The following is a 12,070-nucleotide window of genomic DNA, read 5'->3' as shown; positions in this document are numbered from 1 at the left end:
GTTTTGTATGCGTTACATTGATTGTCTAAACTCTTTAGATGTTACTTGCCCTTTGAGGTCAGCTGGAAGGATGTCTCACTCCATCTTTTCCAGCGTTTAGGAACACTGTTCATCTGATTTAGAACTGAACTAGGAAACAATAGGGATACAAAACGAGTAAATGGGATTAAAAGGTTGCTTGAAATGCTCAGCTAGTTGATTGGCATCTCTGAAGAAAGGCATGTTCTTTCGGATGGGATCCTCCATCAGCCAGTGTGGAAAGTAGCTGATGGGGAAACGGGGCTTGTTGTGAGTTGGGATATGGGCAGCAGAGTTTTTTTAGATTTTTTTTTTAGATTTAGAGATGCAGCACTGAAACAGTGAGTCTGTGCCGACCATCAACCACCCATTTATACTAATCCTACACTAATTCCATATTCCTACCACATCCCCACCTGTCCCTATATTTCCCTACCACCTACCTATACTAGGGGCAATTTATAATGGCCAATTTACCTATCAACCTGCAAGTCTTTGGCATGTGGGAGGAAACCCACGCAGACACAGGGAGAACTTGCAAACTCCACACAGGCAGTACCCAGAATTGAACCCGGGTCGCTGGAGCTGTGAGGCTGCGGTGCTAACCACTGCGCCACTGTGCCGCCCGACAATGGTGGTTGAAGGTGGCGGGCATTGTTTGGTGAAGCAGGTGATGGCTTCTTGGCACGATGGTGCTCACTCAGGCACTTCAGCTTGCCAAGGTTTTCAATCTCAACTGCTTTTGTCTGAATAGCACAGCAACTAATTCGTATGTTCGTATTAGCAGAAATCAAAACAAAACAAATCATAGAGAAAGCTAACAGTTGGCATTGTATTACTGAGATAATGTTTGCTATAGTTGAATATTGAAAGCATCATAGTAATTCTGAATCATTTTCATTTCTTACAGTATGGCAACTGAGAAGATCCTGATGACAGGTGGAGCTGGTTACATCGGTAGCCACTGTGTGATTGAGCTCATTAAAGCAGGTTACATTCCAGTTGTCATTGACAACTTTCACAATGCAATCCGAGGTAAAAAAAAAACAGATTTTGTATTTCTTTCTACAAGATTGTTGTATGCCATTTGTTTGCACAATTGTGATCACTGAGGTGCTAGGATTCCTCTATTCCCAGTACTGTGCTGCTTTCTGTTTAATCTTCTGCCCCAGTATTGCATAGTCATGGATGCTACAGACTAGACAGGTTATCAGAATCACAGAATTATTACAGCAGAGAAGGAGGCCATAATGTCTGCACTGGCTCTCCGAATGAGCAATTCACCTAGTGCTACGCCCCCGTTTTCTCCCCATAACCCTGCACATTCCTCCTTTTCAGATAACTATCTAATTACCTTTAAAATGCCTCTATTGAACCTGCCTCCACCACACTCTCAGGCACTGCATTCCAGACCTGAACCACTCGCTGCGTGAAAAAGCTTTTCCTTATGTCACAAGAACACAAGAAATAGGAGGAGGAGTAGACCATATGGCCAATCGAGCCTGCTCCGTCAGTCAAAACGATCATGGTTGATCTTGGATTCAACTCCACTTTCCCACCTGCTCATCATATCCCTTGATTCCCTAAGAGACTAAAAATCTGTCTAACCCAGCCTTAAATGTATTCAACAATGAAGATCCACAACCCTCTGGGGTAGAGAATTTCAAAGATTCACAACCCTTTGAGTGAAATAATTTCTCATCTGAGTCCTAAATGATCAGCCCCTTATCCTGGAGACTGTCCTCTGGTGTTTTAGATTCACTGACCAGCAGAAATAATCTCTGTGTCTACCCTATTCAGTCTCTTTAGAATCTTATATGTTTCAATGAGATCGCTTCTCATTCTTCTAAACTCCAGAGAATACAGGCCCAGTTTACTTTGCCCCTCACCCCAGGGACCATTCTAGTGAAACTTCACTGTACAGCCTCCAATGCAAGTATATCCTTTCTTAAATGTGGAAGCCAAAACTGCACACAGTAGTCCAGATGTGGTCTCAACAAAACCCTGTACAATTATTGTTACGACCGAGGCACGAGCAATGCACTATCAATTCAGTCCCTTACTCCACAGGTCTCAGCATATTATTAAAGTTTTCCCACCAACCAGAAATTTAGCCAAATTAAACCCTTTATTAACACCCCCCCAGAATAAAACAGATCAAACCAGGTACCTTTAAACAACAACAAATTAACTATTTATTAATAAACTAAATCTTAAACACTATTAAGATAAACCTATATCTTGTGATGAAAACCACCCTGCCAAGAATGAGGCATATTAATTTCATCATACGGAACATTAATTTTTAAACTCTTACTGGATTGAAAACATGGCTGCACCCACATTCTAACAGGACAGTGGCTGGAAACATTTGCATTCTAAGAGACAGTTACCTGGAGAAGACAATGGAACTGCTCCCTGATTCAATTAATCCAAATGGATTTTGATCACCAGACACGGAATGTGTGAAAGTCAGCATTCCAGTCCCCTACTGAGGATGTCTATTAAGATTGAAAGAATCCACAAAACCTCACCGGGCAGGTTGTCCCGAAAAAAAAGAGCTAGTTACATGACTGGCCTGCTGGCCCCGGTTTGGTTTGAATTGTGTTCACAGAACAGGTTGAGATCAGACTGCAACTCCCTTTCTCGTTTACTCTCTCTCTCACAAAAAGAAGAGACTGCAACTGAATTTCAAGAAGACAGAAAACCATCGAAACAAGTTTGAAAGAGTGTACTGGGCCCCAACAAGACGGCTAGATCGAACCGCAATCAAAAACTTTACATCAAACTCAAAAGGCAGTAAATGAACTTCAGCTATTGCTTCAAACCTTTCCCCTTGATTCTTTCTCCTTTTCTGTCTCTATCTGCATGTGTTTATCGTGTGTGCATGCTAGCGTGGTCGCGTCACGTATTGTTAGTAGTTTTAACTGAATTAGAGTTTTAAGATTAATAAACGCACACCTTTCTTGTTTAAGTCTAAGAAAACCTGTCTGGTTGATTTCTTTGCCATTACAATTGGAGAGCAGTGAACAAAGATTCACTGAGGGGAAGCTAAAAACAGTATTTTAAAAATTAAACCCTGTTAGTCAAACCAGGAAAAGGTTGAGAAGGAACCCCGAGACCCCTTTCTCACCTGGTTGTAACAATCTAAAAACTTTATAACTTATTTCTCCCAACCCTAATGCACACACACATACATTCAAAAACCAACGGTTAACCCGTTTATAAAAAAGTGTTTTAAAATTAGCTGTTTCTTAAGAATAAATAAATAACTGGGTTGTAAGTCTTTGTGGGTTACATTCCTGGAGCCATGAGGTGTCCCAGAGCCAAACAGTCAGATGCCACATGAAGTCTCCAGGCGAATTTGACAGTCTATAATGGATAGGCGTTCAAACGTTCTTCAGCTGGAGCAGGCATCACTCAGTTCTTTCAACAAGGAGTATAGCAACAGGTCTATTTGGATTTTTAAATTGACAGTCTGTCAGTAGAAACTTTACTGAGAATTCCAGAAAACACAACAGGCAACAGAGTGTCAATCCTGAAGCAAAAACTTCTTAGATTGGAAGTAAAAAAGGAATTTGCTACCTCCAACAATACAAATGTTCTCTTCCAGCATTTTTTTCTCCTTCGGCAATAACACAGTCTGCAGCTCAATATAGATTTTTCTTACTTCAGTGAACATGCTTCACAAGTCTCCAGTTCAAACCAGTTATAGCCAGTCTTTACACACAATCAAAAGTTACAATACAGCACGTGACCTCCTCTCCTGCTGTTACCTCGGAGAAATGTGCAGTTTGCACACACACACTGTTCCCCAGAGAGACAAAACAATTCTTAGTCTTAAAGGTACAGACCCCCTTAGTTTTAAAAATAGAGAAAAAAAACTTCCATGACATTATTGCAATACTTCCTTATTCCTGTACTCCAATCCCCTTGCAATGAAGGCCAACATGCCATTTGCCTTCCTAATTGCTTGCTGTACCTGCATGTTGACTTTCTGTGTTCCTTTTACAAGCACATCCAAGTATCCTTGAACATCGACACTTAGATGTTTCACACCTTTTAAAAAATATTCTGCTTTTCTATTCTTATGACCAAATTGTCACCTTTGCTTCTTTTGCCAATTACTTTAAATCTGTGCCCTCTCGTTCTCAATCCTTTCATGAGTGGGAACAGTTTCTCCCTATCTACTCTGTCCAGACCCCTCATGATTTTGAATGTCTCTGTCAAATCACCTCTCAGCCTTCTCTTTAAGGAAAACAGTCCCAACGTCTCCAAGCTATCTTCATAATTGAAGTTCCTCATCCCTGGAATCATTCTCATTAATATTTTCTGTACTTCCTCCGGTGCCCTCCATCTTTCCTAAAGTGCGGTGCCCAGAACTGGACACAATACTCCAGTTGAGGCCAAACTAGTGTCTTATACAAGTTCAACATAACCTCCTTGCTCTTGTACTCTATGTACAATGAAGCCTAGTATACTGTATGCTTTATTAACCACACTCTCAACCTGTCCTGCCACCATCAATAATTTATGCACATATACACCCATGTCCCTCTGCTCCTGCACCTCCCTTTAGAGTTGTACCCTTTATCTTATATTGTCTCTCCATGTTCTTCCTACCAAAATGAATCACTTCACATTTCTCTGCATTGAACTTCATCTGCCACTTGTCTGCCCATTCCACCAACCTGTCTATGTCCTTTTGAAGTTCTACACTATCCTCCTCACAGTTCACAATGCTTCCAAATTTTGTATCATCTGAAAACTTTGAAATTGTGCCCTGTACTCCAGGGTCTAGGTCATTAATATATATCGGGAAGAGCAAGGGTTACAACACTGATCCCTGGGGAACTCACTACAAACCTTCCTCCAGCCAGAAAAACATCCATTAATCACTACTCTCTGTTTCCTGTCACAGCCAATTCGTATCCATGTTGCTATTGTTCCATTTATTTCATGAGCTATATATAACCTTGCACACAAGTCTGTTGTGTGGCACTGTATCAAATACCTTCTGGAAGTCCATGTCAGCCTACATTTCCTAAGTGAACACAGATACAAAGTACTCATTAAGTATATTAGCCTTGCCCTGTGCCTCTAAGCATATATTACACTCTCTGTTCCTAATAGGCCACACTCCTCATCTTGCTACTTACTTACTATTTACATACCAGTAGAAGATCTTTGGGTTCTCTTTTATTCTGAATGCTATTCTGTTTTCATATTCTCTCTTTTCCAGTCTTATGTTGCTCTTCACCTCCCCTCTCAGCTTATTGTATATGGCCTGTTCTCACTTGATGAGTTCACCTGACATGCATCATACACCCTCTTTTTTTGTTTCATCATCATCTCTATCTTCCTCGTCAACCAAGGAGCTCTGTTCTTAGTTCCCCTACCTTTCGCCCTTGTTGGAATGTTCCTAGCCTGTACCTGCAACATCTCTTCCTTAAAGATAACCCATTGTTCCGATACAGCTCTTCCTGCCAGTCCTCTACCCTGTCAAAGAAAAGCGCTTGGTAAATCCAAGTCAAGGTGGCCAAGTGACCATGTACAATGACCAAAGACTTAAGCAGAAGAACTTATATGGAGTAAAAGTAAACAACTCTCTGAGGAATAGGGAGAGGTATCACATTCAGCTTAAGGTGACAAAAGGTACTGTTGGAGCAGCTGAAAGGTCAGTGGAAAAGAAAACTATGGATAACTGCAGAAGCAGTAGTAAAATCTTTATTGAGTTACATTCGGAGTTAAAAGACTGCCGCTAAAAGAAGAGAATGAAAGGTCTTAAATCACATCAACCTGCTGATCCAGACAGCATTTACATGAGATTGCTTAAAGAAATAAGTGCTAAGTAAGGGGATTTCTCATAAATTCAAAAGTTTGCTGGCATGGAAATCATTCCTGATGACCTATACTCAGAAAGGGCAAAAAGTTGGAACCAGGACATTATCAGTCCATTAACTTTCATCGATACTATTATTGGTTTTCAATATAAATGATCAACACTAAATATACAAACTTACAGTACCCCTGCCTATCTATCTATATAAAATCAAAAAAAAAACCTTAATGTTTTTTCTATACAGATATTTGTGAAACACTCTAGATAAGCGATGGAACACAAAAACCAGAAAAATGCACACATTATACAGCTTTTGATAGATTCTAGTTTCTTACCAATTATAGCACGATGGTTCTGCATATTGTAATAACCATGAATTTTTGTATTCAATACAAACATTTTTATATATCAAGATAAAATTGTGTTATTTTAATTTTTTTGTAACTATCCACCTGTTATTCACACATAATGGCCTGGATTTTGGTGAAGCTATCAGTGCTCATTGTTATTAAAGAGTAAATCAGATGGCAATTTCTGGCAACCCCACATGCACAGTTAAACATGGAAATCAGGAAGTTGCTGTTCGAGTTGCCCTGCTCATTCGGAAGCTTTGCCACACTGGTATCTCACTGTACTGTAAGCTTCACCATTAAAACACATGTAACAGCTTGCGGTTGTAGTAGTTAGGTGATAAATACCCACTGAACACACCAGAGAGAGTCAGGGTTTGTCCATTCATGTGTAAGCACATTTTTAATGTCGTGTTAAGTCTTAATTATGCCAAACAACCTCTCTGGCACTGAAAATGAACTTTTAAAGTGTGGTGTCTCATTCCTTCAGGTTTTAATTATTGTTGGAGATTTTTTAAAAAATTCTTCAGCTTTTTCTTTCTTTCTCTTTTACTTCGATCTCTTAATCCTATTTTTCTTCCCCTCTCTTTATTTTGCTTTCTGTACATGATTTGGCATTGAATGAAATATTCTAATTTATACTTCCTGGTTCAGATTCTGCACACCTCAGTAAGGATTGTTCAATCTGATTGGGTAAGGAGATACACAGTTGCTTGCCCTGTTCACACAGGTCCTAGATCACCTGTAGAGGACGCTGCACTCTCTTGGCTCTCTAACCACTGTAAGTTCCAGTGCAAAAGCCCTAGAAAGTCTGTGGGCAAGTGTAAGTGTAATGAATGGCTAGAGCTAATGGACCAGATTTTGGTGAAAAAAATAAGTGTTTGAATGTCACACACTGTGATTGATACTGAGGTTGGCCAGCAACTTGTAGCGAGGAGGAGATACCTGGTGAATTACAAATTGCCACATGTTGGTCAATTTGAGCCGCTTTGCCATTAGCTTAGCGAAAGCAACATTTCGCCCTAAACCTCCCCAAGATTTTCATGAAGTTGCTGTTTTTGTACATTAATTTCCCATTGAACACACCACAGAAACTTGACTAGTAATTAACAGTGCAAGTATCCTTTTAACAACGTGATAATTGTTAATGACTGCCAATCAACCTCTTTTCCCCAAAATGTAAGCAATTATAACTGTAGAGCTTTATTATTTCAGGTTGTGAATTATTTTAGGAGATAGTAAAAATGCCAATTTTCTTTCCTTTTCTATTTTTTATTTATTTTTATTCAGAGATATAGCACTGAAACAGGCCCTTCGGCCCACTGAGCCTGTGCCAACCAAGAACCACCCATTTATACTAACCCTACAGTAATCCCATATTCCCTACCACCTACCTACACTAGGGGCAATTTACAATGGCCAATTTACCTATCACCTGCAAGTCTTTGGCGGTGGGAGGAAACCGGAGCACCCGGCGAAAACCCATGCAGTCACAGGGAGAACTTGCAAACTCTGCACAGGTAGTACCCAGAATTGAACCCAGGTCCCTGGAGCTGTGAGGCTGCGGTGCTAACCACTGCGCCACTGTGCCACCCTGTTTTCCTTCTCTTTCAATCCAATATTTCTTTCCCTCTTTTTATTTCTCCTTCTGTACCTGACTTGACATTGAATTCACCCGTCTTAGTTTTTCCTTTGTTTATTTCTCAATTCTTAAACTAATTGGTTAAGGAGAAACAGTATTTGTTCAGAAGGGTCTTTGACCTGAAACGTTAACTGTTTCTCTCTCCACAGATGCCACCTGACCTGCTGAATATTTCCAGCATTTTCTGTTTTTAATTTCAGATTTCCAGCATCCTCAGTATTTTGCTCTTGCATTATCTGTCCCATTGTTCACCAAGGTCCCAGATGCCCTGCTGACCTCATTGCACTGTTATTACCTCACTTCCAGCAACTTTGTGGGCAGAAAATTTAAAAACCTAAACTAACTATTCTAACTAATGGGACATGCTCTTGCAAAATCTAGCCCACTTATTTAAAAAAGAAATCCTATATTTGGACAGGTCTTCTATGTGAAGGATGACGAGAATCTGCGTGGGTAGTACAGGTGCTGCATACCTGCTTTTTAAAAAAAATAGGATCCTGATTACATATGCAGCATGTGTACAGTTTCAAGTAAGATAACAATTGCTTTCTGTTCATAACAATATAAATCATGGGTTCAAATTAGCATTTTTCCACTTTATCATTTTCCTGCTCCAAAGAACATTAACTCTTGCTGGATATGGCTGTGTGTGCAAAGACATTCAACTACAGGGGCTCCATCTTTTATAAGTTAAAAGCAATAACAATTGCAAACTGTGGGCAGTCATCATGTGATCAGCCACCACATGATCAATCATCATGTGATCAATCCTTATGCAATGAATCATCATGTGATCTAACCCACCAGGAATACAACCAATCACAGTTAGCAATCCGACTTCTGCCAGCTACTTACTTGATAAACTTGCTGTTCCATCCAGGGATTGACCTCACACGCTGAGGATGATCTGATTATGTAACTAGGAAAGGTTACCTGATCTTCTTTTGTAATCCAGGTGAGGATGGAGTTCCTGAAAGTATTCGCCTTGTGAGTGAGATTACTGGAACAGACATAATCTTCCGAGAAATCAATCTGCTAGATAAATCTGCTCTACATAATCTCTTCAAAGAGGTACAAATCTGAATCCAAATATTTATAATCTACTATTTTTGTAATTTTTTTCTTGGGATGTGAGCATTGTTGGCCAGGCCAGCATTTACTGCCCATCCCTAATTGCCGTTGAGCAGGTGGTGGTGAGCTGCCTTCTTGAACCACTGCAGTCCATGTGGTGTAGGCATACCCACAGTGCAGTTAGGGAGGGAGTTCCAGGATTTTGACCCAGCGACAGCGAAGGAACAGTGATATAGTTCCACGTTAAGAAGGTGTGACTTGGAGGGGAACTTGCAGGTGGTGGTGTTCCCATGTGTTTGCTGCCCTTGTCCTTCTAGGTGTTAGAGGTTGCCGGTTTGGCAGGTACTGTTGAAAGAGCCTTGGTGAGTTGCTGCCATGCATCTTGTAGATGGTACACACTGCTGCCCTAATGTGCTGGTGGTGGAGGGAATGAATGTTGAAGGTGGTGGATGGGGTGTCAATCAAGTGGCCTGCTTTGTCTTGGATGGTGTTGAGCTTCTTGAATGTTGTTGGAGCTGCACCGATGTGGAGAGTATTCCATCACACTCCTGACTTGTGCTTTGTAGATGGTTGACAGGCTTTGGGGAGTCAGAAGGCGAGTTACTCGCCACAGAATTCCCAGCCTCTGATGTGCTCTTGTAGCCACAGTATTTATATGGCTGGTCCAATTAGGTTTCTGGCCAATGGAACCCATAGGATGTTGATAGTGAGGGATTGAACAATGGTAATGCTATTGGATATCAAGGAGAGATGGTTAGATTCTCTCTTCTTGGAGTTGGCCAGTGTCTGGCACTTATGTGGCATGAATGTTACTTGCTTATCAACCCAAGCCTGAATGTTATCCAGGTCTTGCTGTATGTTGGCATGGACTGCATCAGTATCTGAGGAGTTTCAAATGATACTGAACACCATGCAATCATCAGTGAACATCCTCACTTCTGAACTTATGTTGGAGGGAAGCAGTTGAAGATGGTTGGGCCTAGGACACTACCCTGAGGAGCTCATGCAGTGATGTCCTGGGGCTGAGATGATTGCTCTCCAGTAACCACAACCATCTTCCTTTGTGCTAGGTATGACTCCAACCAGTGGAGAATTTTCCCTCTGATTTCCATTGATTTCAATATAGGACACTCAGTCTCACCTCATCTCTGGAATTCAGATCTTTCATCCATGTTTGGACCAAGACTGTAATGAGGTCTGAAGTGAGTAGACCTGATGGAACCCAAACTAAGCATCAGTGAGCAGATTATTGCTGTGTAAGTGTCACTTGATAGCACTTTTGACAACACCTTCCTGATGATTGAGAGTAGACTGATGTGGCGGTAATTGGCTAGATAGGATTTGTCCTGCTTTTTGTGGACAGGACATACCCTGGCAATTTTCCACATTGTCAGGTAGATGCAAGTGGTGTAGCTGTGCTGGAAGAGCTTGGCTAAGGGCACGGCTAGTTCTGATGATCATGTCTTTGGTACTACAGCCGGGATGTTGTCAGGGCCATAGCCTTTGCGGTATCCAATGCCTTCAGCTGTTTCTTGATATCACGTGGAGTGAATCAAATTGGCTGAGGACTGCCATCTATGATGCTGTGGACTTCAGGAGGAAGCCAAGATGGATCATCCATTCAGCCCTTCTGGCTGAAGATAGATGCAAATGTTTCAGCCTTTTCTTTCACACTGACATGCTGGGCTCCCCCCATCACTGAACATGGGGATATCTTTGGAGCCTCCTCCTCCAGTTAGTTGTTTAATTGTCCACCACCATGCAGCAGGGAGGGAGAGCTTTGATCTGATCTGTTGGTTGTGGGATTGCTTAGCTCTGTCTATAGCATGCTGCTTCCACTATCTGGCATGCGTGTAGTCCTGTGCTGTAGTTTCACCAGGTTGGCACCTCATATTTAGTTATGCCTGGTGCTGCTCCTGGCATGCTCCCCTACAGTCCTCATTGAACAGTGATTTGGTACAACCGAGTGGCATGCTAGACTATTTCAGAGAGCTGTTAAGAGTCAACTACATTGCCAGACCAGCTAAAGCCAGCAGATTTCCTCCCCTGAAGGATACTAGTGAAGCAGATTTTTTTTTTTTAAAACAACAATCAATGGTAGTTTGGTGGTCACCATAATTTATTAATTGAATTTAAATTCACCAGCTACCATGGTGGGATTTGAACCCATGTCCTCTGGATTCCTAGTCCAGTATCATTAGCACTATGCCACTGCCTCCCACTAATTCTACATGATTCAATCTATTGAAATTGTTGTATGTCACTGGGTTTCCTTAAGCCTCTTCTGCTTCTACAGTGATGTTGCAAAAAAGTAAATTAATGTAGTTACAACAAAGGTGCCATAGCCTATAACCCAACTTTGTCAGAGCACATCCTGATCGATTATTCAAATTTGTTGACTGTCAGAAGTAATTAAGAACTAAAATGGTCAGAATGGTAAGCTAACTGTCATGGTACGAGGGGACAAAATAAGGTGGAAGCCATTTAGGATTGAGTTGAGGAGAAATTTCTTTACTCAGAAGGTTGTGATTCTTTGAAATTCTCTAGCCCAGAGGGCTGTCGAAGCTCATTCTTTGAGTAGATTTAAAGCAGAGATTAACAGATTTCTACGTACCAATGACATAAAGGGATATGGGGTTAGTGAGGGTAAAAAGGCAATGAAATGGATGATTAGCCATGATCGTATTGAATGGCGGAGCAGGCTCGATGGGCTGAATGGCCTACTCCTGCTCTTATGTTCCTTTGAACCAGACTACACTTGACTTAAGACTTTCGTCAAGACATAAAGCACATAAATCAAATAAAATCAAAATTGCATTTTGTACAGATTGCCATCTTCAGTTCTTAACATGGAGTTATACAAAATCACACAGGTAGAGATTGAATGATTGACTTAACTCGTTAGCTAAAGAGCATACCTTTAACCAAGTTCAACCAGAACAGTCCATAAATGGTTTTCTTCTTCAATTTACAACAATCCATTGGTTTCATGATTATTTTTAATGAGATGAGCATTTTATTCCAGATTTAATTAATTGCATTTAAATTCCCACTGAGCTACTGTCATGGGATTTGAACTCAAGTCACCACAGTATTATGCCAGGCTTTGGGATTACTAGTCCAATAACACTACCACTGTGCTACCAT

At 41.0% G+C, this 12,070-nt stretch overlaps 1 pseudogene; it reads left to right on the top strand.

Moving 5' to 3' along the window:
• The first annotated feature begins 707 nt into the window (after positions 1 to 707).
• The window catches only part of LOC137347039 (UDP-glucose 4-epimerase-like), a 30,090-nt pseudogene continuing 18,727 nt past the window's right edge, over positions 708 to 12,070 (top strand).

This window comes from Heterodontus francisci, chromosome 31 (assembly GCF_036365525.1).
Source record: "Heterodontus francisci isolate sHetFra1 chromosome 31, sHetFra1.hap1, whole genome shotgun sequence".
Classification (NCBI taxonomy): domain Eukaryota; kingdom Metazoa; phylum Chordata; class Chondrichthyes; order Heterodontiformes; family Heterodontidae; genus Heterodontus; species Heterodontus francisci.
The sequence above is the reverse complement of the archived record's forward strand: the minus strand, read 5'-3'. Positions and strand labels throughout refer to the sequence as shown.